The 24,088-nt window shown below is 54.4% G+C and overlaps 2 long non-coding RNA genes across 3 annotated transcripts; one reads left to right on the top strand and one right to left on the bottom strand.

The window, feature by feature from the left end:
- Positions 1–1,201: 1,201 nt before the first annotated feature.
- LOC147580326 (uncharacterized) lies at positions 1,202–12,138 on the bottom strand. Of its 2 annotated transcripts, none has more exons than XR_015252801.1 (4): positions 11,992–12,138; positions 6,989–7,086; positions 6,302–6,853; positions 1,202–2,598 (listed from the first exon to the last, which is right to left on the bottom strand). It is a non-coding gene; the product is annotated as an uncharacterized LOC147580326 (long non-coding RNA). The 2 variants fall into 2 exon arrangements; XR_015252802.1 differs by lacking the exon at positions 1,202–2,598 and adding an exon at positions 5,820–5,989.
- A 102-nt stretch (positions 12,139–12,240) lies between these two features.
- On the top strand, positions 12,241–13,425 carry LOC147580327 (uncharacterized). Its single transcript, XR_015252803.1, has 2 exons — positions 12,241–12,350; positions 13,239–13,425. It is a non-coding gene; the product is annotated as an uncharacterized LOC147580327 (long non-coding RNA).
- Positions 13,426–24,088: the final 10,663 nt, after the last annotated feature.

The following is a 24,088-nucleotide window of genomic DNA, read 5'->3' on the forward strand; positions in this document are numbered from 1 at the left end:
AAACTGTGCGGGGCACTGCCACCTGGCAGGGAAGAGGCTGCAGTTCCCTCAGCAGGTCCCAGCAGTGGTGACAGCATCGCCACACCCGAACATCTGTCCGGCTGGCTCTGGTGGCAGCTGGCAGACTCTCACTGTAGTCGGGGCTGCTGAATGTGGTCCTGGCTTTTATCAAAACCTGCTGGGTATCCAGGGTGGGGCTGCCCAGGCACAAATGCTCACAGATTGGGTTTTTTTGGAGATTCTCCAACTGAGGACTCCACACGCAAGGCAGAAACCGGAAACTCACTTTTCCAGCGTCCCTGGGATGCAGGCAGATAGCTGGGGCTCCCCAGTCAGGCGTCCCCTCATGAAATTTTGGTTGAGCAGGTAGTGACACGAAGAGGGGAGCGCCACGTGAAACCCGCTATGGCACGTGATGGCAGAGACCCTCAGCCAGGGCCAGCTGCAGCACGGGAGACCTGTGCAGGTCAGGGGGTGGCCACCGAGGCAGCTCTGGGATGGGATTCAGGTGACGTTCCTGACACCCGATTCTCCACCCTCCCCGAGAGTCTGTGAACTACGTAGTATCTCTTGATAAACTCTCCCCTAGGAAATATTAGCCGGAGTGAATTCTGTTCTTGATAACTAGCAACTCTGAATGATACAATAATATACAATGATATTGCTAAAAGTCTGTCACAGGTTCAACCAGAGAATCAGAACTAGTAGGAGGCGCGTAAAGGATTGGCTTATGCAATGTGGGGCTGGCTGGGCAAGTCTGAAATCCACAGGTAGCGCCGTTAGAAGTGCAGGCGGGACTCTGCACCAGCGGAAGCTGCAGCCCACGGGCGGAATTTCTTCCCCTTCAGGGGCATCTCAGCTCTGCTCTTAAGGCCCTTCAACTGGTTGAACCAGGCCCACCCAGATTGTCTAGGGTGATCTTCTTTACTTAAAGTCAACCGAGTATGGATTTGAATCACATCTACAAACTGCCTTCACAGCAGCACCTACATTGGTGCTTGAATAACCGAGGACGGCAGCCTCACTAGGCTAACATCTGCAACTGACCATCATGTTACTACAAAGCTTATAGGGGAAAATAGCAGTCCTCTGCTCCGGCCCTCGCAACTCTTGATGCCATTTCCCAGAGGGGAATGGAACTCTCTTCTCAACACAGTCAAACTCATCGGGTCCGGGCTGGGTACTTGGTAAGCCCTCCTAATCTGGAGACTCACGTCCTCAAATTTCTGAACACGTTCTTGTACGGTTTATTTCAGAATTTCCCCCTCCATTTCCTCCCTTCTCTATTTCTGGAACTCCTGTTCATCATATAGGAACTTCCTGGATTTACCTGCTGCTGATTCTTTCTTTTCTCTTCCATGTCTTCTCATCCCACCTAATGAGAGATTCCCTGCTCTCGCTTCCAACCCCTCCACTGGATTATGGACACGATATGGACATAACAGCTCCTCAAAACTCTCTAAAGATATTAATCATACAGTTGTTGTTTAGTTGTTTGGAGTTTTTGTTTGTTTGGGTGTTTTTGTTTTCTTTTGCTCTCTGTATTGTCCCTGTTTCCTCTGGGTTCCTTTTTCTGTTTGTTTTGGACACTGTCTTTCATGTTAGAAGTTTCCTGAAATGCCTACCAATTTGGGACAGTCTGCTAGAAGTCCTGCAGAACCCAGAAGGCTGGCGAGTTTGGAGCACATTAGTGGCACTTGTCCCGCTGTGGCAGGGTCATCAGGGAGGACTCTGACAGATCTCCAAAGTCAGCGGCTACATGACTCTTCACTTAGGCTGGTCATTTGCCCTGAGGAACAATCTTCCACGTTTTCGGTATGGAATGTCTCACGTGCCTCGCCATTACTGATGTCTCCAGAGAGCAAACCTCACCACATTGACCCAGAAGCCCTTCAGGGGGGTCTGTGCACATAGCTATGGTCATCGGGTTTGCACAGTTTCGTGTCCTACTGCATTTGCACCAAAACTGGCATTCGTACTTTCCATGTATTATTCAATGCTCCTGAACTATCTCTTAGAAGAGCCACATCACACGCTGTGATTGGGCTTATCTGTGCCTTACTCTTTTAAGTTCAAAACTCTAAGGTTCGAGGTCAACTTGGGTGGTCGGGTGGGACCAGACCGTGGTGGGGACAGATGTATTGATTTGTTCCCACACCTGTAGCACTCCACTCCTCTATTCCAGGCACTGGGCTAGGTGATGACACAGAGGGGAGGGACACACGGGCGCTGTCCTCATGGAGGGTACAGTCCAGGGGAACAGCACGAAATCGAGGCCGCAGGGAGGCTTCCAGCTTCCGAGGAGAAGGATGAAGTTCAGGGGCCCCCAAGGGTGGGAGTGGGAGAAGATGAGAACCCCAGGAAGAGGACAAAGAAGGAGCATGTACAGAAGGCTGGCAAGAGGCAGGAGAGGGCCACATCTCCAGGGGAGAGCGGATAGGCTCAGCCAGAGCTGGCACTTCTCATTCTTGTCAGTTTTTGTGCCGTCTGTGTCCTGTACCCCGAACTGCCTTACTGAGGCCAGCTGAGGGCACCATCCACAGCCTGCTGGGCTCCTGTCCGTCGTGCACTCTCCAAGGCAGCCGTCGAAGGATCATTCTAGAGAACAAATGACGCATGGAACAGAGGGAGTTAGATCACAGCTCGGAATGAAACCGGCCCGGACTAGGGCGCCACCTCTTACCGACTGGCTACCCTGAGACACGGATGCATCTCTGAGGGTCCACCTCTGTCCAATGAGTTGGACCCCTGATAGGGTCCAACTGGAAGTCGGGGGACACTGTCTTCGGAACCCTGCCCACAGGCCTTGCGCTCCATGACTCCTGGGCGTGGACCTCCCCCTGGAGGAGCGCGTCCATGGGGGAAGGGCACCTGGACAGGGCCTGGATGGGGCAGCACCCTCCTCAGCTGACCTCAGGGTGCCTGGGCCAAATAAGGGGAACCTGCTCAGGTGGCGAGCAGCAGAGGGAAGAGAGCCCAGGTAGGAGGTAGGGCCAGGAGAGCGGGGAGCAGGCCCAGAGCCTGGGTGGAGGGGACTGAGGGAGTGGGGCAAGGCCAGTGGGGACAGGAGGGAAATGGGCTCCACAGAAAGTTCTTTCTGGGTCACACTATGCCTGGCAATGATGAGCAGGGCTCGGGACGACGGTGGGGAGAGACAGTTGCGAGAAGGAAAGCGACGTCCTAGGCACCGTGTCTCGCCACACTGCACCCCTATAAGAGTGAAGAACTTGGCCCCCCGTGAGCAGGACATGGCCTTGTCCAACTACCTATAGCTCACTCCCCAGGCCACCCACATCCCTCGCATCCCAGTACCCTGGCCCATGGCTCCAGAATCTCCCACGGCCCCTGTCAACACACTGCCAAGGGGAAACAAACGAGACCAGGGTCCAACAGAAGTAGAGAGGTGTGCTCCCAGGCCCCCTGCCTCACAAGCATCTGGATTTGGGAACATTGAGAAGATCCTGGTTTTCCATTTCTACCCCTGGGCAAGCCCCATAACTTTCCACGTGCGTGTCCTAGAACATACTGGACATTTCCTGTGTGCAGAGTGCCTTATGTTCATTATCCCGCTTATTCGTTATCTCACCACGAGGTAGGTCCTAATAGTTTCCCTGTGTTAGAGATGAGGAAACCAAGGCATAGACAGGATGGGTATCTGCCTGAAGTTACAACACTAACCAGAGGCACAGCTGAGATCAAAACCCAGGTGGTCCCTTGGGGAGCTCAGTCCTTGGGGAGGGACTCCCTTGGGGAGACTGGTCCCTTGGCTCCGTGACCTCAAGGTTGTGAGTTCAAGCCCCACATTGGGTGTGGAGCCTACTTTAAAAAAAATCCCAGGGGGTCCTTCTCCCAGACCTGGACTCTCAGTCCCGTTGCCATGCTGCTGAGAAGGCCTAAGGGAACAAAATGAAGGCAAATGATAAGCACTCTGTGACTCTGTTGTCACTCTGTGACTGTAGACCAGTGACCAGTGCCCCTAAACTGAACTAGGTCTCACAGGCTGAGACCTGTGAGAAAGTCCCTTAGGTATCATTTCTTTGGTCTCCCCTTATAGAGAGAAGAATACCGAGATCCAGAGAGGGTCAGAGACCTGCCCTGAGTCACTAGAACAAAGCAGAAACAGAGGCAGGCCTGAAGCCAGGCCTTGAGCCCACCCACCCAACCGCAAAGAGCTACAGGGACCCAAATCAAGAGTGGCCATTTGGAGAGGCATGGCTGGTTCCTACCCCCAGCCTGTGTGAGGCTAACTCAGCGATCACTGCAGACTTTCACAGAGTAGGCACCTGCCTGATGACAGATGGGAAGTCCGGAGAGGAAGAGGAGGTTTGAGAAGGCCTTCATGCACTAGGCCTTGAAGAAACTCAAAACAAAAGAATTTCACCTTGAACCCCAATCCTCGTCATTCCTCCTCAGCTGGCCCTGATCTGGAGCCAAGATTCAACATGGCTGACTCAGCAGGAGCCCTGGGTCTCTTGAGTGAGGTCTGTGGTCAGGCCACTCTGGACTCACTCCAAGATCTTGGCAAATCAGGTCACCACCCAACCCGGAATGTCAACTTCTCCCTGTCCCCACACAAGCTCTCTGGACTGCCTTGACAACCCCTACCACTATACCACACCACAAGGTCCATCCCAGCCAAGGCCAGCACCCCCCACATATCCCCTCCCTGCACCCAACACCTTCCCAGATGATAAAGATCAATCATAATAGACTTTCAACAAAACTACAGCCCATTGGATAAAAATGTATATGTCAGAAAGCACACACATGCCGTGGAGAACATTTCATGACAACAATCTACACTATATCTTATATTTGACATTGGACAATATAACTTCTCTCCATTTTTTTCAGAATCTTATCTGCTGGCAAACAAAAGATATATTTAAAACACACCAACAAGAGACAGAAAGTAGAGGGGATGATATCTACAAGGTATGAAGTTTCTTTTTGGGGTGATGAACATGAAAATGTTCTAGAATTGATTATGGTGGTTGTTGTATAACTCTGCAAATATACTAAAAAATGCTGGGTTGTGCCTTTTAAGTGGATGAATTGTATGGTATGTGAATTATATCTCAATAAAGCTGTTACCACACACACGCAAACTGTTGTGTCCTCCTGACCCCTTCTGTTACGTTTGGCAGCCCATAGATCACCCATGACAGTGAATGTTGTCCGTATACAGTCACTTGACCCAGGATTCACATAGTGTTGGACCATTTTCAACAAACTTAGAGCAGTAGGGGCGCCTGGGTGGCTCAGTCGACTGGGCGTCCGACTTCCACTCAGGTCATGACCTCACGGTTTGGTTTGTGAGTTCGAGCCCCGTGTTGGACTCTGTGCTGACAGCTCAGAGCCTGGAGCCTGCTTTGGATTCTGTGTCTCCCTCTCTCTCTGCCCCTCCCCTGCTCGCGCTCTGTCTCTGTCTCAAAAATAAATAAAAACATTAAAAAAAAAAACAAACAACTTATGGGGCGCCTGGGTGGCGCAGTCGGTTAAGCGTCCGACTTCAGCCAGGTCACGATCTTGCTGTCCGCGAGTTCGAGCCCCGCGTCAGGCTCTGGGCTGATGGCTCAGAGCCTGGAGCCTGTTTCCGATTCTGTGTCTCCCTCTCTCTCTGCCCCTCCCCCGTTCATGCTCTGTCTCTCTCTGTCGCAAAAATAAATAAACGTTGAAAAAAAAAAAATTAAAAAAAAAAAAAAACAACTTAGAGCAGTTTTTTAGCTAAATAAATAAATAAATAAATAAATAAAATACATATATCTACACGTGCACACACACACACACGTGTGTATATACATATATATTTGCACTTATCAAGAGTGGTTACTGCTCTCCCAGGAGGAGGGACCACTGCCCCATCCAGGCATGAACTTTCTGATAAACAGAGTTTAGAGGGAGCTGTTTTGCCTCACTGATGACCTTGAGCCTGGAATGACATCAGTCGGGGAAGGTCATGTCTCACAGGCAGCACTGGGGCAATGAGCTTCCACAAAAAAAAAAAAAAAAAGAAAAGAAAAGAACAGAAAAGAAAAGCAATCAACTTGTTTTCCTTCACAGAATTGCAGAACCATGGTAAAATTCACGAATTCCTGACTTAGAGCCAAGTACTTTGAGTGGCCCCCACATTCCTCTAGGAGGAAGGTTTTGCTGGAGGCTTCTGAGACAGAAGCTTCTTCTCTTTCCTGAACAAACTTCTAGAAGCACATCGTCTTCCCTGGACAAGCTGAATATGTTGTCTATTGCTGCTTAACCAATTGTTCCAAAACTGTGGCTTAAAACAACAAATGTTTGTTACCTCAGTTTCCATGGGCCGGGGATCCAGGAGTAGCTTCTGCTGGGTGGCTGCAGCTCAGGGTCTCTCACGAGGGGCTGCTGCCACCTGAGGTCCGGCCGGGGCTGAGGACCAACTGCCAAGCTCACTGGATTAAAGTGGCCCTGCTTCAAGACCTTTCAGTGGCCACTGGCCGGGGGCGCGGTTCTCCCTGGCTGTTGGTCAGAGGCCTCCGTTGTCCATCTCGTGGGCCTCTTCCTAGGCATTTAGGGCCTAGTCACTTCTGCTTTTTTCTAGGTGTTGGAAGAGCACTCAAGGAGAAGGGAACTTGGCTCCACCTTTTAAAGGAAGTGTCAGGGCACTCGTGGGCATATTTTAATCTGCACGGAGGAAGCCTGCAGCCCCGGAGATGTTTGGCAACCATCCTGGAATTACAACGGGGGGTTTCATAGAAAGGTGTCGAGAAGCCAGGCCTACTTTGAGCCTTTCCAGGACGTCAGCTGATGAGTCCTCTTATACTTTCAGCCGGTTTGAGTTGGGGTTTCTGCTGTTTGGAATCAAAGAGCTCCTGATGGCCTTGTAGAAACGGAGAAGACAGTACAGAGTCATAGGGTCCACAAGGGCAAGCACGCCCACGGCCTAGAAGGGACCCAGGATATTGCCCACCCACTCACGAGGCTGCCCTGAGCAGAGCGGCCGGCGGGCTCTTACCTAAGTGACAACTAGCCCAGGAGGAGGCTGATGAGGAGACTCGGTTCAGGAGAAACTCTGGGACAGTCACACAGACGGCATTTTCTCATTTTGCTTCCCTATGAGAACGCTTAAATGTCAGATTTTTGAGCTCAAACCAAAGCCCGGAAGACACACTAATCGGGCCCCAGAAATGAGACAGGTTCGCGCCTTCAGGTTTGCATGGGCCTCACACCCTCCGCACTACACCAGGTCGCTCTGGACATGCCTCCCTACGCCTTCGACCTCCGACTCAGACAAACACCCACAAGTAGCGGGAAAAGCGTCAACAATTGTAAGAGTCTGCCAAATATGTGGTCAAGTTTCATATCTACCCTACCAGCTCTGGGGCCCTTGGCAAATGCTCAGGCCCCTCATCTGCTCGTGGAAAAATCAGCACCCACCTCACCCCCGACTTCTCTGATGGGTGAGGTTGGACCAGTGAGCGGGAGCCGGAATCCTTCCTGGCTCTCTCGGGAGGGCTGGCCGGGGCTTACGAAGCCCACATCCCCTCCTCCCCCTCCTGCTTCCCGCATTCCGTAGCCTCCCTGTAGTCCTCAGAGTGGAGCTAGTACACATTTAGATCCATCTAGAATGTTGTCTGTGACCAAGATGGTGATTATATTGACTGGGATCAGATTCAGATGGACAAGCAGCAAATCCAAAGTACAGGCTTACCCAAGATAGGAGCTTATTCTCTCCCACAGAAAGGGAGCCTCGAGGTACCACACAGGTCCAAGTACGTCTCATTGGCTGCACCTGACCGCACGAGTGCACCTAGCTACGGGGAGGCTGGGAAATGCAGTTTTTCCTTTGGTGACAACATGGCCAGCTAGCAGTCTTGGTCACAGTAAGTTAGGCCAAGTCAGGAAAGAACAGGAAGGGAGCCTGGTCCTTCTATCCACTTTTTCCAAGAGTGAAGCCAAGAACCTGACCCTGTCTGACATCTGGGTCTATCGTTCAATCCCTGCAAAATCTGCAGGGAGCAAGAATGCTCCTGGAACCCCAGATGGCCCCCAGCACGGTGTCTGAGACAGACTAGCTGACCAGTACTTGCACTCCTGTGGAAGACACTTTGTAAGGGGGCTCCCCGTCTCATGAGAAGCCTCTCTCCTCTGGAAAAGACCCTCAAAACAGAGGTGAGTCCCAAGTAACCCTCCCCTCTGGTCACAGATGACAGTTCTCCTTGAGTATCAGTTGACCCAGGCCAGGCCATTCATGAACATTCTGAAGTTCAAGTGAGGAAACAGCATCAGTCTTTCGATAGTGGCCAAATGCTGAGATAGAAGGCCATGCTCTGTCCACCCAGAGGGGAAAAAGCCAACAGGCAGGACGAAGCCAGAGCCACAGCAACTCAGAGAATAGCACCACAGAGAACACTAGTCACAGCCGGGACTTGGCTCCTGTTCCCAGGGCCCTAGAGGCCCAGCTACTCCTCTGGCCTTCTGGTAAACCCCTAGTCTGCATCGTCTAACTCCAGCTGGCTTTCTGTCACTTGCCATCAAGAACTGTGACTACCCCAGTCACCTTTTCCTTTCCAGCAGGGAAGAGCTCCGTGTTCGTACCACATTTAATTGTAGAATAGTATTAGCTAGAATTCTTGCAGTAGCAAGTGGCAAAAATCCAGCCCAAATGGGCTTCAACAAAAATAAATACATAAATAAATAAAAATTTATTGACATAAATTTGAAAAGTCAAGGTAAAAAGCTGGTGATCCAATAGTACTCCAGGGCTCATACACTCTCTCTGTAACTCTCTTCCTGTCTCTCGCCTCTCTTTTCATGCATCTGGCCACAGGCTAAATCAAGAGTTGGATGCTGAACCAACTGAGCCACGCAGACGCCCCAGTAATACACGTGTACGTCGTGAAACGGGCAAAGGCTTTGGAGCCGGATGAATGTGGGTTCCAATCCAAGTGCGGCCTTGAGCAAGCTACTTGAGCCTTAACTTTCTTATCTTTAGAATGGGGAATCATATCTGCTTTTGGGGATTGTTGCAAGGATTAAAATAATGAAACATTCAGAAGCAGGTCCACCTCGTGGGCCTCTTCCTGGGCTTTTACGGCCTATTCACTTCTGCTTTTTTCTAGGTGTTGGAAGAGCACATTCAGAAACTGTGTAGGTTCTCAGAGTAGCCAAGCTAACGTCACAGAATTTAACACCCCCCTCCCACTGTCTTGTGGCTTCGGTTAGGATATAAACACCATACATGAACACTATGCTTCTTTCCTTGTTTCTTTACTCATGCACAGCTCCAGGCTGCATCAGGCCACCCCAAGGTCAAGCCACACCCTCCCCATTCCCTTCTCAGAGGGAGGGAGTTTCTTCTAAGTTCTCATGCCAAGACCCACACTCCAACAAAGGATCTGGGGTGGAGAGTAGGCAGGACCCAGACAGTTTAGAGAGATACCAGCCCAGTGACAGGCCACAAGGTTGTGACATATCTAATTTTAAGTAGCAAAATGCAACTCAAAACTTTATTATTGTTAACACTAAATTCCTTTTGCTGTTCACTGTTCTTTCTTCTCCCCACCCCCGCCCCTTGTTTTTTGGCCTTGGGAGAGGTCATGTGGCCATTTGTGGGTCATGAGATCTTCCCGGGAAGAAATGACAACATCTGTCCTCCCCACCCAGGCTGGCCATCACATAACCAGGGTTTATAAAGACTGTTTGTGCCCTGAAGGAAAGGGGATCCCACTTGGGGAACTTTTGGTGGATCCTGGGCTAGTCCTTCTAACCAGAGAGAATGAAATGAAGGAAAATATGGGACTGACTCGACAGACTTTTGAGGTGGCAGTAAAGTAGGGTGGGGGTGGGAGGAAGACAGGACCCGGAAGCTAAGGGCCCAGAGCCCTTAGCAAAGGAGTGTTCCCAGTTTGGGGGTCCCTGCAAAAGGCACCTCTGAGGGCTGGCCCCAGATGCCTCTCATCACAACCCTCCTAGAAGAACTTATTCCTCTTGGGCTGAGGACTGGGCACATGGCCTCCCCGTGGGTGAGCTCAAGCCTGAACCCTAATCTTCACTCAGCGACAGTGTGGCCCTTCCCTGCTCCTATAAGACCCCATGACCCCACAAGTCCAGAGGAGCCCCTGCACCCCAACTTAAGGGGTTGAGTAACACTTCCTGAAGAAGTAAAAGAAGACATAAAAAATAAAATTTAAAAACAAAGGAAGTAAAAGAAGACATTACACCTCCCTCCCCCTGTCACCATCACTGTCCCCATCCTGTCCCCTGAGACTTTCCTGTGCCCCATCACCACCCCCACCCCCTCATCCTCACTGACGCCTGCCTCCTGCTCCACCCTAAGACAAAAAGCTGTTTGTAGGACCTCTGCAAGCCCTGGCATTTCTGTTTCTGACAGCTTTGCCCTATATCAGTGCAAACATATTAAAACATTAAAAACCTGCTGTAATATTTTTGAAAGGATATTTATAATTTTGCTCTTGAAACCGTTTGGCTAGGAGTAACTGATTTAAATTACAATTGGGAATTCTCGTAAAACCCAGCCCACACATTCCTTCAAATGTAATAAAAATTTTATGCATACTAAATTTAACAATTAATGAGGTTGATATAATGTTACAGTTGGACATTTGATTAAGAATTTATTGATTTCAATTTTGCAGTATTCTTATTTTAGAGCCAATCTTTTTTTTTTTTTTTTTTCCCCTGTCAAATATTCGAATGGTCCCTTTGGAGGCTCGGACCATGGGTTCCTCTGACCGGCAACATTGAAGTAACCTGGGCTGGCGGGTCTTCCCTAACTTCCACCTAAAGCATACGACCCTTCACACACACACACACACGCGCGCGCACACACACACACACACACACACACACACACACCCTAAGGACAAACATCGCCTTGACTGGACTGTGGAGGCAGGGTCCAGCTCCAGATCGGGAAGACAACGGAACCAGTTAAGAGCAGGGCAGGAAGCAATGTCATGTCCCGTCGTGCCCTGTCATGTGAGAAAGGACTTCTTTACTGCCACCAGCGGCTGGAGCTGCTGAGGGCACAGAGGCTGACACAAGGCAGCCTCAGAGGGTGGCACAGGCACTTCGTCCCTCCTGCGGGTGGTGGGTACTGGAGGCAAACGTATTTGGGGACTACAGAGGCAGGTGGACGCAGGGGCCAGAGGGCTGTGAGAAGCTTCTCCATGGCACCAGGGCAGCGCACCACCAGGAGGGCGGGAAATGTAGACACAGTGGCACAGGCAGAGGGTGATGAGATAGGGCAGAGAGCAAATGGCTGAGAAGAAGCCGGAATGAAGGCAGGGAGAAAAGTGGAAAGAGGGCTGGTTTGAGTGCCAGTACTCAGGGGAACGGAAGCAGGATCTCTTAGGATTGTGGGAGCCCTGGGACAGCAGCAGCAGCAGCCAGGTGTCAGGGCCAGCCCAGAGATGGGGGGCAGGGGCACCAATTCCTCTGAGAGTCCTTGCTTGTTAGGTCACCAAAGCCTTCTGGAGGCAGAGGGGACTGAAGGGGCATCTGTGCTTGGCAAGAACCTCCCGCAGCACCCCGGCCTCCCCTCGGAAGCGGAGGGAGGGGATGGGCTGAGGCAGAGAAAGGCCACTTTGGGCTCACTCCGCTGTCACCGGGCCGTGTCCAGTTATCCCCTGCATACCAGCCGCCGCCACCTTCGCCCCAGCCTGTCAGTGCCTCTGAAGTTACACTTTGTGCCACTAGGTGGAGCCAAAGCCCATGGGAAGGGCCTTGGGCTGGGCTGGGACACCCAAGCCGCCTGGGTTTAAGACGATGATGGGCTCGGGAGGCAGAGGACCGAGAGAAAGGGGCTAAGTCTGGACCCTACAGCGGGGCCAGCGAGGGGACGGGACAGCCAGCCCCAGCTCAGGGTGGACTTATTGGGGCTACAAAGTCGGCCTCAGCAGTAAAGGCTAAATAGTCCCAGAGCGGACAGGGAGGAGGGCGCACGTGAAGAAGGTGCCGCCCCCAGACAGGGCGATCCCGAGAGTGGGCACTGACCGGGTACACGCTTGGCTCCGCGTCAGGCACCCAGGTCGCCATCCCTTCCAGCACCCACAAGAGCGGAGGAGAGGCCCAGGATTCCGCGAACAAGCGCAGGTGACCCAGCATCGCAAAGTGTCCACTGCCTCTGCTGCAGGTGGAGGCGGGGCGGGGCTTGGGCCGAGAGGCTCCGCATTGGACGTGGGGGTTGCTGGGGCTCTCCGATTGGCTGGGGGTGAGGGGCGGGGCCAGGGCGGAGCTGAGAGACAAAAACCTGGATAAAGACTGCGTGGGGAAGGGCAACAGACCTGGCGCAGGTGTTGCGCGTTCCTTTTTTAGGCCAGGACGCGAGCTGCAGAGCTGATCCGGCATCCGGGGTAAGCATTGGCCATGTTGTCCCCAGGCACAGGTGTGCCGCGGGAGACCAAGTTCCAGGCTCCTTCGGGTAGCCTTGTCAGCTCCATAACTCAGACTCCCCCTATTGGGGGGCATCCGGGACAGCCTGAGTCCAGAACTCTTGCTGCCCCTCCCCGTGGTCTAACCTCCCACCAGCCAAACCAGGTCGGTGTCCAGACCTTCTCCAACCCACTCGCCCCCTCTCACCAACAGCCAAGCCCTCCCCTTACTTTCATCTTTCCTTTTAAATAAGTCGCTTCCCAGATTCCATCAGCGCTCAGCACAGGGTCTCCCCTCCCCCAGTAATGCCTCAGAAGATCCCCCCACCCTTGTGTGGTGGCCCCTTCAATAGGAGGAAAGCGGGGCAGGGAGCAACAAGGCCACGTGGTTGCCATGAGTGCCTTACCCATTTCACAGAGAGGAACTGAACATCTACCATGTGCCAGACCCTGTCATGGGCACCAGGGATAGAGCGGTGAGCAAAACAGACATGGTCTCTGCTGCTCCCCAGTTTCCACACCCAACTGTAGGAGGAAGAGGAAGAGACAGAATCTGAGGAAATGAACAAGTTATCCTCACGCTGGGGGTGTGGGTGATCACGTTTGGCTTCAACAGTCGAATGAGGAAGTTTGCAGAAATGTGTTGGGGTTAAAGGTAATCACACCTGCAAAAACTAAAAATGATCAATTAACGTCAATATCAAGAAGCAAAATCCCCCCCTTGTAGCTTTTCCACTACAACAGGGTGCTGCTTCAAGCAAACCAATATGCGAACACCAACCCCAAGTGACTTCTACTTGGGAGGAAGGGGAAGTAATTAGTTGTTTGACTGTATCCAAGAATCAATCATAACGTTTCCTTCAATGACAGATTTCCTTTGAAATTTGAAGGAAGAAATTACCTATGTGGACACAACCAAGCGCCCCTCAGGACAGTGCAGCCAGCGTCCACTAGAGGGCAGCAGAGAGACGGAGATGCTAGAGAGAACCATGGATTAGATGAGTTCACAGCCACTCCAGAGGACACGAGTAGCCTAATAAAAACAATACCAATAATAGTTCACGTTTATTGAGTGATTACTCTAAGGCATCCTAAGGGCTTTATAAAGAAATTACCTCATTTGATCCTTCCACCAACCCTATGAATGAGGGGGGGGTGCAATGGTGTTAGCCCCATTCTACAGATGAGGAAACAGAGAGGCTGAATAACTTGCCTAAGGACACACAGCCAGTAAATAAATGCCAGATATGAACCCTGAAGTGGAGCTATAGAGCCTGTGCGCCCACACTATGCAATTCTGCTTCCTGTGAAGATGATGGGCAGGATGGAGAATGGAGGAGGCAGCTGGGGTCCCCGCAGACATAACTCCAGTGGGCTCCCCAAGGCCAGTTCCAGAAGCAGGCACCAGACAAGGGCTTTTAGCTAATCGAGGACCTCGAGTCATCTGTCAAGTAAGGTCGGAAAATCTGACCTTCCCGCCACAGATACCCCACGTGCCTTGCTGGGGACATAGCCGTGGGGAGGTGGCTATATCCGCCCCATCACCACCTGAAACTGGACCCAGCCCTCCAGTGCCCACTGCCATGGCATACCCTGTCAACCGCTGTGGCCTCTCTGGCTTAGATGTGTGAAGTTGGCTTCAAGCCACCCCCTCCCTTGTCCCTTTGGCAGCCCCGTCCACCCCCAGCCTGGCTCAGGCCTCCTCACTGCAGTCAAGAAGGGGCTGCTCAGGGGCTGTGCCGGCTGTGGGAAGGTTGGGGTCCAACAAGGATGAAGAAGACACGATGAGGGTCCCGCCCAGGAAGACCTTGAGGAGTTTTAGGCCAGAACCCAGTCCTTTCCTGGCCTTCTTCCCTACCGAGCTGCTGCTGTGCGCAGGTGCTGTGCTCACTGCACAGGCTGCAAGGGGTTCTTGCTGGGTGACCTTGAACCAGCCATGTATCCACTCTGCCCTCTGTGCATTCCTCTTCTACAAATTAAGAGGTTGGAGACCAGGGTTCTTAACTGGGGACTGACATTGCACGGGTGTGTCTGAGTACATCTTTCCAGATCCGGGTTTCTCAGCCTCAACACTGTTGATGTTTTGGCCTGAACCATCCTTTCTTGGGGGGGAGGGGCGGCTGGGCATTGTAGGATGTTTAATAACAACATCCATGGCCTTTACACGCTAGATGCCAATAGCGTCCCCCTCCCAGTTGTGACAATAAAATCATGTCTCCAGGTGTTGCCAAATGTGCCCTGGGGGGCAACATTGCCCCTGGTTCAGAAACATTGTAGAAGAGCTGCAGGAAACCCCTGGGCTAGGTGAGCTGCAAGTTCATGGGTGTCCCCTTCTGTATGATGAGGGGAGAGCAGGACTGTTAGATGAGGCAATGGGTAGAAAGTGCTCCGCCTGTCTTCTTCCTCATCCCTGACTTTCTGGGATGTTAAAGGGTCTGCTGCCCAAAGGGTGGGCTTTTTTTTTTTTAATGTTTATTTATTTTGAGAGAGAGAGAAAGAGCGCGCACGTGCGAGTGGGAGAGGGGCGGAGAAAGAGGGAGAGAGTCCACACTGCCAGGGCAGAACCCCACACAGGGCTCGATCCCACGACCCTGGGATCACGACCTGAGGCAAAACCAAGAGTCAGCCGCTCCACCCACTGAGCCACCCAGGCGCCCCTCGTGTTCTTTTTTTTTCTCCCCCATGTTCTTTCTTAAAAGTGGCACCCCCTCAGGATCACCTGGGTGGCTCAGTCAGTTGAGCATCTGACTCGATTTCAGCTCAGGTCATGATCCCAGGGTCGTGGGATTGAACGCTGTGTGGGGCTCTGTGCTGACACTACAAAGCCCAGCCTGCTTGGGATTCTCTCTCCCCTTCTCTCTCTGCCCCTCCCCTCCCCTTGCACATGCACGTTGTCTCTAAAAAAAAGAAAAGAAAAAAAAAGAAAAGAAAAGAAAAGAGAAAGAACCCGAAAAGGCCAGTTCTTACCCACAGTCCTAAGGGAGGGCAACACTTCAGGCACCCTCTCCGAAGCCACCCAGCCACATGGCCTTTCTGCCCTCCCCTTCTGCCGCGGCCAGGATGGGAGGGGTGCAAGAAGGTGGCACACTGCCATGGACCGTTTGGGAGGGGAAGCAGCGGGACCTCCTCTGGGCTCTGCTCTCTGTGCACCCTGCCAAGGCCGCCCACACCTACCGCCTCTCCGGGGCCCCTCGGTCCTGGCCTGGGAAAGCTGACTCCCCTGCACCCCAGTACCCGCAGATACAGGCCCCAGCCATAAGCCTGACCTGTGTCCCCGTGAAAGCCCCAGGAAGAAAACAGGGCAAGGGCTAGAGCCAGCACTTGGCGGCAGATGTTGGAAGCCTATAATCCTGCTTCCCAAGGCGAAGGGTACGTTCTTTGTCTCGTCTTGTCTCGTCTCACTCGGCACTGCGGGAAGGGCCAGGAGGTCAGAGGTGAATTCAGCGGTGCACTGAGAAATGTCTGACAGCCAGCTCTCTGGGATGGGGTGAAGGGCCCCGATACGTGGCATTCGCTCGTTCCTAGCATGGCAGGTATCAAGGCACCAATGTGATGTCGCTGAACGCCAAGTTTGTCCACACCTTTGTAACGTGCATGTCCACACTCGACACGATAGCCATAAATAACCTTAGTTAAAAAAGTTTTTTTTCCAACGTTTAATTTATTTTTTGAGAGCGAGAGACAGAGTGTGAGTGGGGAAGGGGCAGAGAGAGAGGGAGACACAGAATCCGAAGCAGGCCCCAGGCTCCGAACTATCAGCACAGAGCCTGACACGGGGCTCGAACCCACGAGAACTGTGAGATCATGACCTGAGCCGAAGTCTGACGCTTAACTGACGAGTCACCCGGGCGCCCCTAAATAACCTTAGTTTAGATATTAGGAAGATAATTGGGAAGTGATGAGTTTTTAGCATGCATTTCCCTTTTGAAGAGACTGGTTTTAATTATAAGTTTGTAAAATGTAATTATTAACAATGGCCGAGCTTAACAACCCGTTCACAAAATTCCTAAAAATTTAACCAGCTCTCGAAAGCCACTGCCAGCCAGCTCCAGTCCCCCACTAGGAATCGAGTGTGGTCCGTGACCCCGAGATCATACTAGCTGAGTAAGGAAGGCAGGCCCACCCAGGGTGGGGTTGTCAGGGAGGGACAAAGGGACACAGTGGGGCCATGGAGAACCTGAGGAGGCACTGGCCCTACCCAGAGGTTCAAGGAAGCCTTCCTGGAGGAGGTGGTGCCACACAGAAACCTGAGGGAAGGGTTCAGAGGATCCCAGAGAGGGGTGGGAAGTGTGCCAGGCTGAAGGGAGTGCCAGGGAAAGACTAGGAGAGGAGAGAGTGCTTGGCATGGACCAGAAACCGGGGGGGGGGGGGGTCCTGTGCCAGTTCTGCTGTTGGCACCCCTGTCACTTGGGGCAAGTCCCTTCCCTTCTCCAGGCTTCTCCCTTCTGTCAGACTGGGGCTTTGAACCAGATGGCCTCCAGGCCTGTTGGCTGTCTAGAGCCCCCAGGGGTCTGTGGAGGGGCCTGGGCAGTGTGTGTGTGTGGGGGGGGGTGTCTGGCCCACAGCAGACCCTGTGCACCCAAGCCATCCCCTCCCTTCCCCTCTGCCTTTCACCCCGGTTCCCCCAGGTGATGCCCGAAACTCCTGGTTTGGCTGCAGAAAGTAGCAATAATTACAGTCATTTACAGAAGAGTGTGCTCCTTCTAATTACCAAGCCATGCAATCCCAATTACACGTCTAAGGAAGCATCTCGGGAGCCCCCTTCCCACGGCCAGCCTGTCAGCTGCAGCCCCAGGCCATCCAGAATTGGGGAGGCGGGCCGGCAGCTGCTGCCAGACCTCCCTCCATGGCTCCCTTCATGCCCGACCATGCAGGAAACACTGGCTCAGAGGTCTGCCCTGGAAGGGGCGTGGGGGGAAGGGCGTGGGAGGAAGGGAGGCAGCCCCCAAGACACGGGGCTTGAGACCCAGGAAGGGACAGAGGCTCTCTCTGGCAATGCAGGAGGCCTCCATGTACACGGCAGGTGCACGGACCCGACCGCAACACGAGTCAGAGCCGGAGCCAGCGAGAGGCCATTTCACGTTTAGGAAGCAGTGGCCGCCCGACTAGATGCAGGTTCTCTGGTCTCATGTCCGTCACCACCTACTGCAAAACCCCCTCAGAAACAGCCCTCAGCCTGTGTCACATGCCTCCTGTGACAGGGAACCCAGGACCCCAAGTCTGTCTTCTCCGTGAGGGCTCCATTTATGAGAAAGAGAAGCCTACCCAGGGGGTCCCATCTCAGCCCCCTAGAGCTACTCTTCCCTACGTCCCTGGGTCCCAACGGCTGCTGCTGCCCCTCGGTTCTCTCCCAGGCAGGTGTCTGGCCCCCAGACCTTGCCTGGCTCCTCAGCCAAACCACTTTCTGAGAGGACCCTGACTTGTGGCTTCCTGGAGCTTCCCTTGTACACGTGCTCCTGGGTGCCCACGGCCAGTCCCACAGCTGACAACTCCCGAGGGGGTCCCATCCTGAGCCCCTGACCATCGCCTCCTACCCCCTCCCACAACCCGGCCATCCTGAGCAGCCCCCTGGCCCACCCCCACCCCATGCCCAACCCAACCCCATGAGCTTCCTCTGCCCTGTCCCCTTGACCTCCGGTCTTCAAAGCCTCAAACTCCAGCACTTCCTCCTCCCAAGTATATCCCAATTCCATCCCTCTTCAAGAACCCTGGTCCTGCCCCACTCAGGCCACCATCCTCTGTCACCTAGAACACTGCAAGACCCCTAGCTGGTCTCCCCACTGAGTTCCACGAGGCAGCGGAGCCTGGAGATCGGGTGCAAGGCTCAGTGGGTTCCATTCTTGGCTCCTCCGCTCATAGCGAGGCTCCAGGTCATGAGCGAGCTACTGAACATCTCTGTGCTACATTGCCGTCGTATTAGCACCTGCCTCCCAGGGTGCCTGTGAACGGTATGGTTCCCAAGGAATTCAGAGCGGCCGATAGGGGCTGGGGGCAAAGGGGATAAAACGAGGCAGAAAGGGGCACAGGAGCGAGGGCTCTGAGAACTTCTGTGTCCAACGAAGGCCCGTGAACTTGCTCCTGAGATGATTGGAGAGCCTTCAGGATAAAATCTTCCACCAATGTTGCATCCTAGCTGGTGCCCAAGGGACGTCCTACCTCCTCTCCCGCAGAGCTGAGAGTCTGCTCTGCCCCAGGGAGGGTCTGGCCGCAGCCCCCACATCGGCTCTAGAGCTCTGCCGGTCACAGGCCTGTCCTGTCACCAGGCTTCAGGCCTCTCTCACCACGAGGGGCCGGGACGAGACAACCAGGGGTCCGACCTGACTCCCAACCTGGGAGGGTGTGCCCGTGGCCAGCGAGTGCCACTTGTGCCGGCACGGCCCTAGGGGCAGGAGTCTGGGGACAGCATCCTCCCAGAGTTACTCACCGCCCCTCCTTTGACACATATCCGCCACCTACGAAACTCTTCTGTAAACATATTGTTAGCCTGTTTAATTTTCATGGCAGCTCCGGGAGTTGGGCGTGTTTATCCCATTTTACTACAGGTATACTGAGCAGTGGTGCTGTTACACACCCGTCGAGGGCCCGCTCGAATAGTTAGTGCTGGGGTAGGAGGGAGGCTGAGGGTTGCTCCTGAAGCCAGCGAGGCCTGGAGGAGAATGTGGAGGCCGGCAGGTGGGAGAGGGGTCACAGAGACTCAGACGGGTTGCCCAGGGCTGAGGCCTGTCAGACACCAAGAAGAGGGGTAGGCAGAGAGAGGGCTCTCAAGCTGAGGTCTGGGGGAAACCTCCTTGAGCCACCCTGATGATTGTACAGATCGAGAAACTGAGGTCTAGGCAGGAACAGAAACTTGCATAATAAGGTCACTCAGCTTGCCAGAGGCCAAGCTGAGACCTGTCTCTTGGCTGTGGCTCTACCCCTACCCAGTGTATCCTGAACTGGCCAGGGTTGGGGGGATGCTGGTGGGGAGGGAGGCCTGGCTGAGGCTGGGGTCCCAGGGCACACCCAGCTTGGCCTTGGGGACAACCGAGGATCCAGCCTCTCTTGAGGCCCCAGCAGCTCGCACTGGGCTGCCCAGCAGGCACTGATGAAATCTCTGGCCTTTCTGGACGACCAGCAGAGGGTGGTGCTGACCCAGAGTAAAAGCTCCCAGGTGCCCAACCACCTCCCCAACGTCCATCCCCAGGTCCCAGAGCAGGTGTAGGGGAGGGGCGAACAGAGGGGGAACTGAGTTCCCAGGAGCAAGAAGAACTTGCAGGGCTGAAAATCAGGACCGATGCAGTCCCCTCCTCCTGCCTAAGGGTCCGGTTTCCCCAACTGAGCACTGGAGAAAATCGGCCCTTCTCCCCCTCCTTACATGCCCACGGCTTAGAGAACATTTTGGATATGCACCCAGCTCCATCCAACCTCTGCTCCCTGGAAAAGAGAATGCATCCTAGGCTGCAGCCCTACATAGAAACTCGTCTTGCAAAGGAGGCTGGACTTAAGGAGGAACTTCTCAAGATCTCCACAGAGTGTCCCTGATGGATTCCAGGATTGTTCTTGTACCGAAAGCCTGCTCTGGGGGGCCAGGAAGATGGTCAGACTGCTGTGGGGCGAGAAGGGTCGGATGTCTCTGTACTGTCTCAGTTCCCCCTTAGGTGAAGGGAGACAATTTTCCCCAGGACAGCGAGGGTGGGGAGTGGGGTGATGAACCGTTCCGGGCCCCAGAAGAGATCCCAGCACAGGGCAGTTGGCCCATTGTGGGAGAGCTCCACGTCACCGCTAACAGCCCAAGACCCTTCCCACTGGTGAGGTTTCCTATTCCCAGTCTTCTAGAATCTGGTCACAGCAGGAATCCCTGCTCTGACTGAGAGCTCACTATATCCCCTGAGGCCTCCTCTCAAAGTCCCAGATGTCCAGCTTCTAGGGACAAAAGTCCCGGGACAGGAGGCAATGCAGGGTCTGAGGCACTGAGGGTACTGAGATCCCCGGGGTCAGAAAGAACCACCGGCCCTGCCCCTGCCGAGACTTAAAATGCCCAGGAGGCTGGAGGCTGCCATCCAGGTGTTCTGTGCTTTGCTGTGGAAGTCGTACCCTCTCTGGTCCTCAGCACCCAGCCTGGCTGTGCTTTGTCGGGGACAGACCATATGGTCTTCCAGGGGCCCCTTCCAGCATCACGGCCCTGGAGATTCCCACCGATGCCCCCACATCCCCACATCCAGGTGAAGTCTGTGGGAAAGCCCCCCTGTAAAGGCCAGTTGTCCTATACTTAACCCTGTGGTCCTCACAAGCTGACGGGCTCCTCTGCCCAAGAAAGCAGACCAGGTGGGCAGGGAGCTGGGTGCCCCAGCGGGCACCCCGGAGACCGCGAGGCAAGGACAACGGAGATGGGGACACACAGGAGGGACAGCATCCTGGCAGGTGGCGGGCTGTACTGCCTAGAGGCGCGTGTGACTCATGGGATAGGACGACAAAGGGGCATTTCCTCCCAAAGCCGAAACCAGACAGGGAGGAAAGAATACACATCCTGAAGCCTTTGTTCTCCCAGGTACACTTCCAGGTCGGCCCTGCCATGAATCACTGTGACCCTCCTGCCCTGCTGCCTCATGCTATCGTCAGAGTCTGGGGCTCTCGATTCCACAGTCAGAATACCCCACCCCCTTCCACTGCCACGAGCACCCCGGGTCAGCCACCACCACCTCTGTCCTGGACCACGGTAAGAGCTTCTTCCAACCATTCGGCTCATGACTCTCCGCCCCCTTTGGGGGCTTTTTCATCCCTCAAATGGCAAAGGTGGGCCTCCTGAGGCCCCCATCCCCTCCCCAGCCACGGGGCTCTTCCTCAGCCCCTCCCACCGACGCCCCCTCTGTTCCCTCTGCCTGGAATCCCCCTCCCACTCATTTTTGCCTAATTGGTACCTACTCTTCAGGTTCAAGCTAAGTCATCTCCTAGAAGCTTTCCCTGCCCCCCAACTAAGTCAAATCCCCCATGACGTGTGCCCCTGGCACCACACACCCCTCTCTAGCCCTTGTGGGAGCTGCGTGTATCTTATGAGGTTTAGCACTAGGTCAAAACCGGATCTAGTTTGCCCTCCGTCGTCTCCACAGCATGTGGCACGGGGCCAGGCACTCGGTAAACAGGCGCTGAATGGATGGATGTCCTGTGGTGGGTCTGCAGTCCCTCACCTCCCACCCTACCAGGCCCCAGCTCCTCCCTGTAACGCTTGTCATCTGCAGTCCGTGGAGCCTCCTACTGGTTGGGCTCTGTGGTAGAGACTGGGCAGCGCCCCCAGACCCCAAGACCAAGGCCAGACTGAAGACCTTTGCAAGTTCCCCAACAGGCACCAAGGGTAGTCCCGTGACACTAATTGCCATGACCTAGTGACTCGGAGGAAGCCAGTCCTCCGGAACCCAGCCCCCCAACTGGAGGAGCCCGAACTAGAACCAGATGCCCAGAGACAGCCAGGGCCTAGCCCAAGGTCACACAGCAAGGCCGCCACAAAGCTATACCAAGAATCCAGGGCGCCAGCTCCAGCTTAGGGTTCTCCCCGCGCTATATAAATGTGGCTATTTTTAGGAAGCTAATTAGCAAGTCAAATATGACTCCTGCTAATAATAATACCACCTTTATGCTTTTCAGTCTCTGCATCACCTCATTTGCTCCTGCAGCAGCGGAAGGACCAAGCAGTGAAGTAGGAGGTGATCTCATCAGAAAGGTGTGGTCAGGAAGGAGGAAGTGACTGGTCCTTCAGCCTATCCCACCAGCTCAGTTTAGCGATGCTCCCTGAGGCCACAATGTCCCAGAGGCTCCTACGTCTGTCTGTCTGTCTGTCCGGGGCCTGACTCAGAGTGTCTCAGGTGGCCTGCTGTCCTTGTAGGGCCCCCAACTCCACCCACCCAGCTGAAGTCAGCTTCCCGCCCCTGGGAGTCCCCACTCCATGCTGGTTTCAGTCCCAAACCTGCCTCCTCATACCTACTGGGCTTCAGGTGGCTTTGAGGGCTGGTATTCACTGGGTAGATTTTTTTTTTTCCCCTGCGAATCTGTAGCACATGTAAAGGATAGTTCTGGGAAAAGAGGCATGGGCAGCCTAGTTCTATAGCCTGGGCTGCCCCCCATCTCAGGACCCCAGCTAGGATGAAGGACGGCTTTGGGGTGCCCGGGTGGTTCAGTGGGTTAAGCATCCAACTTCGGCTCAGGTCACGATCTCACAGTTCGTGAGTTCGAGCCCCACATTGCGCTCTCTTCTGTCAGCACAGAGCCTGCTTCAGATCCTCTGTCCCTCTCTCCCTGCCCTTCAAGCGCGCGCGCTCTCTCTCTGTCTCTCAAAAATAAAATAAACATTTTTTAAAAAAGAATGGAGGACAGCCTTGTCCCAAGAAGGGATAGAAAGTCAGGTCCAACCTCTTGTCCTACAGCCCCATCTCCTGCCCGCTCCCTCCTCCCCTGCAGAAGCTCCTGGGACATCCCGTGGCACCAGACAGGGCTGGGCTCAAACATGATGTCAGATCCTCGATTGCTTCCTGCGACCTTCCTGGAGGAGAGAGGTGCGTCCCACTGGGATGCAGCCGGGCTATTCTGTCAGGGAAATGGGTCGGGGCAGAGCTCCTGTTTCTCAAATGGGCAACCGAGGCACAGGCCAGAATGCTGTGCCCCTCACCTCCAGTAAGAGCCTGCACCGAGGGTGCCTGGGTGGCTCAGTCGGTTAAGCCCCTGACTTGATCTCACAGTTCCTGAGTTCCCGCTCTGTGTCAGGCTCCTCACTGACAGTGCTGAGCCTGCTTGGGAGTCTCTCTCTCTCCCTCTCTCTCTCTGCCTTCCCTTTACTCTCATTCTTGCTCTCTCACACTCAAAATGAATAAACTCAGCATGCCCTGAGCCCCCAGGGGCCCAGAACCCACCCAGGAGGGTGGTGGGTGAGACAAGAGGACACCTGGGCTGGTTTCCAGGACTCTCAGCTCACAGGACAAGGACCCTCTGTGGTAGGTCCTTCACCCAGACTCAGGCTGGGGAGCTCTGCGGTCAGGAGGGCTTCTCAGAAAGGGGGCACCGTGGGGCAGTGAGACAGGGCAGAGCAGGTGCAAAGGCGTGGACAGGAGGATGGGCTCAGGGATCCCCGCTGAGATGAACGCCCCTGGCCTCGCCGGCCTCAGCTGGCTAGACTAGCCTGCAGGGGAAGACTCTGGGCTCCCGGCCCACCACAGTTTTGACACGAGTGGGCCCCCAGGTGTGGTAACTGTCCCGGGCGCTGCCCCCTGGAGTCTCTCCACTGGTAAGTCAGGCTCTGGCTCTCGGTCCCTGTGGGGCCGGCAGGGAGGGACTGCTTCCAGGAGGAAGACAAAGGCCATCCCGGTGAAAGAGAAGTAGAGGCCTCCTGGGGTGGCTCATGGGTGCCCAGGGGCGATGGGTGCCCCTCCCTCCCTCCATTGCCTGGGCACCCCCTTCACCCAGTCCCAGACCTGGTCCTCACCCACAGGAGGCCCCCCACCCCAGGGGCTCTCCTGGCCGGGGGCAGCGATGATGCGGACACAGCAAGAACAGAGCCATCAGTGAACAAAGGGAGAGGGCAAAAGGCGGCTGCCTGTGCGGGAGCCGTTCCTGAGGTGGCGGCGGGCATCACGGGCTGCGTGTCTGAGGGAGGAAGCATGAGATCGCCTCTCCGCCAAGTGTAGAGTTCCTGACCAGAGACTCGGCCTCACGGCTGCAGCTCAGGACATACTTCAGCCTTCCCGGGAAATCCCTGT

Source organism: Puma concolor, chromosome B3 (assembly GCF_028749965.1).
Source record: "Puma concolor isolate L17-30 chromosome B3, mPumCon1.1.hap2, whole genome shotgun sequence".
NCBI classification, from domain to species: domain Eukaryota; kingdom Metazoa; phylum Chordata; class Mammalia; order Carnivora; family Felidae; genus Puma; species Puma concolor.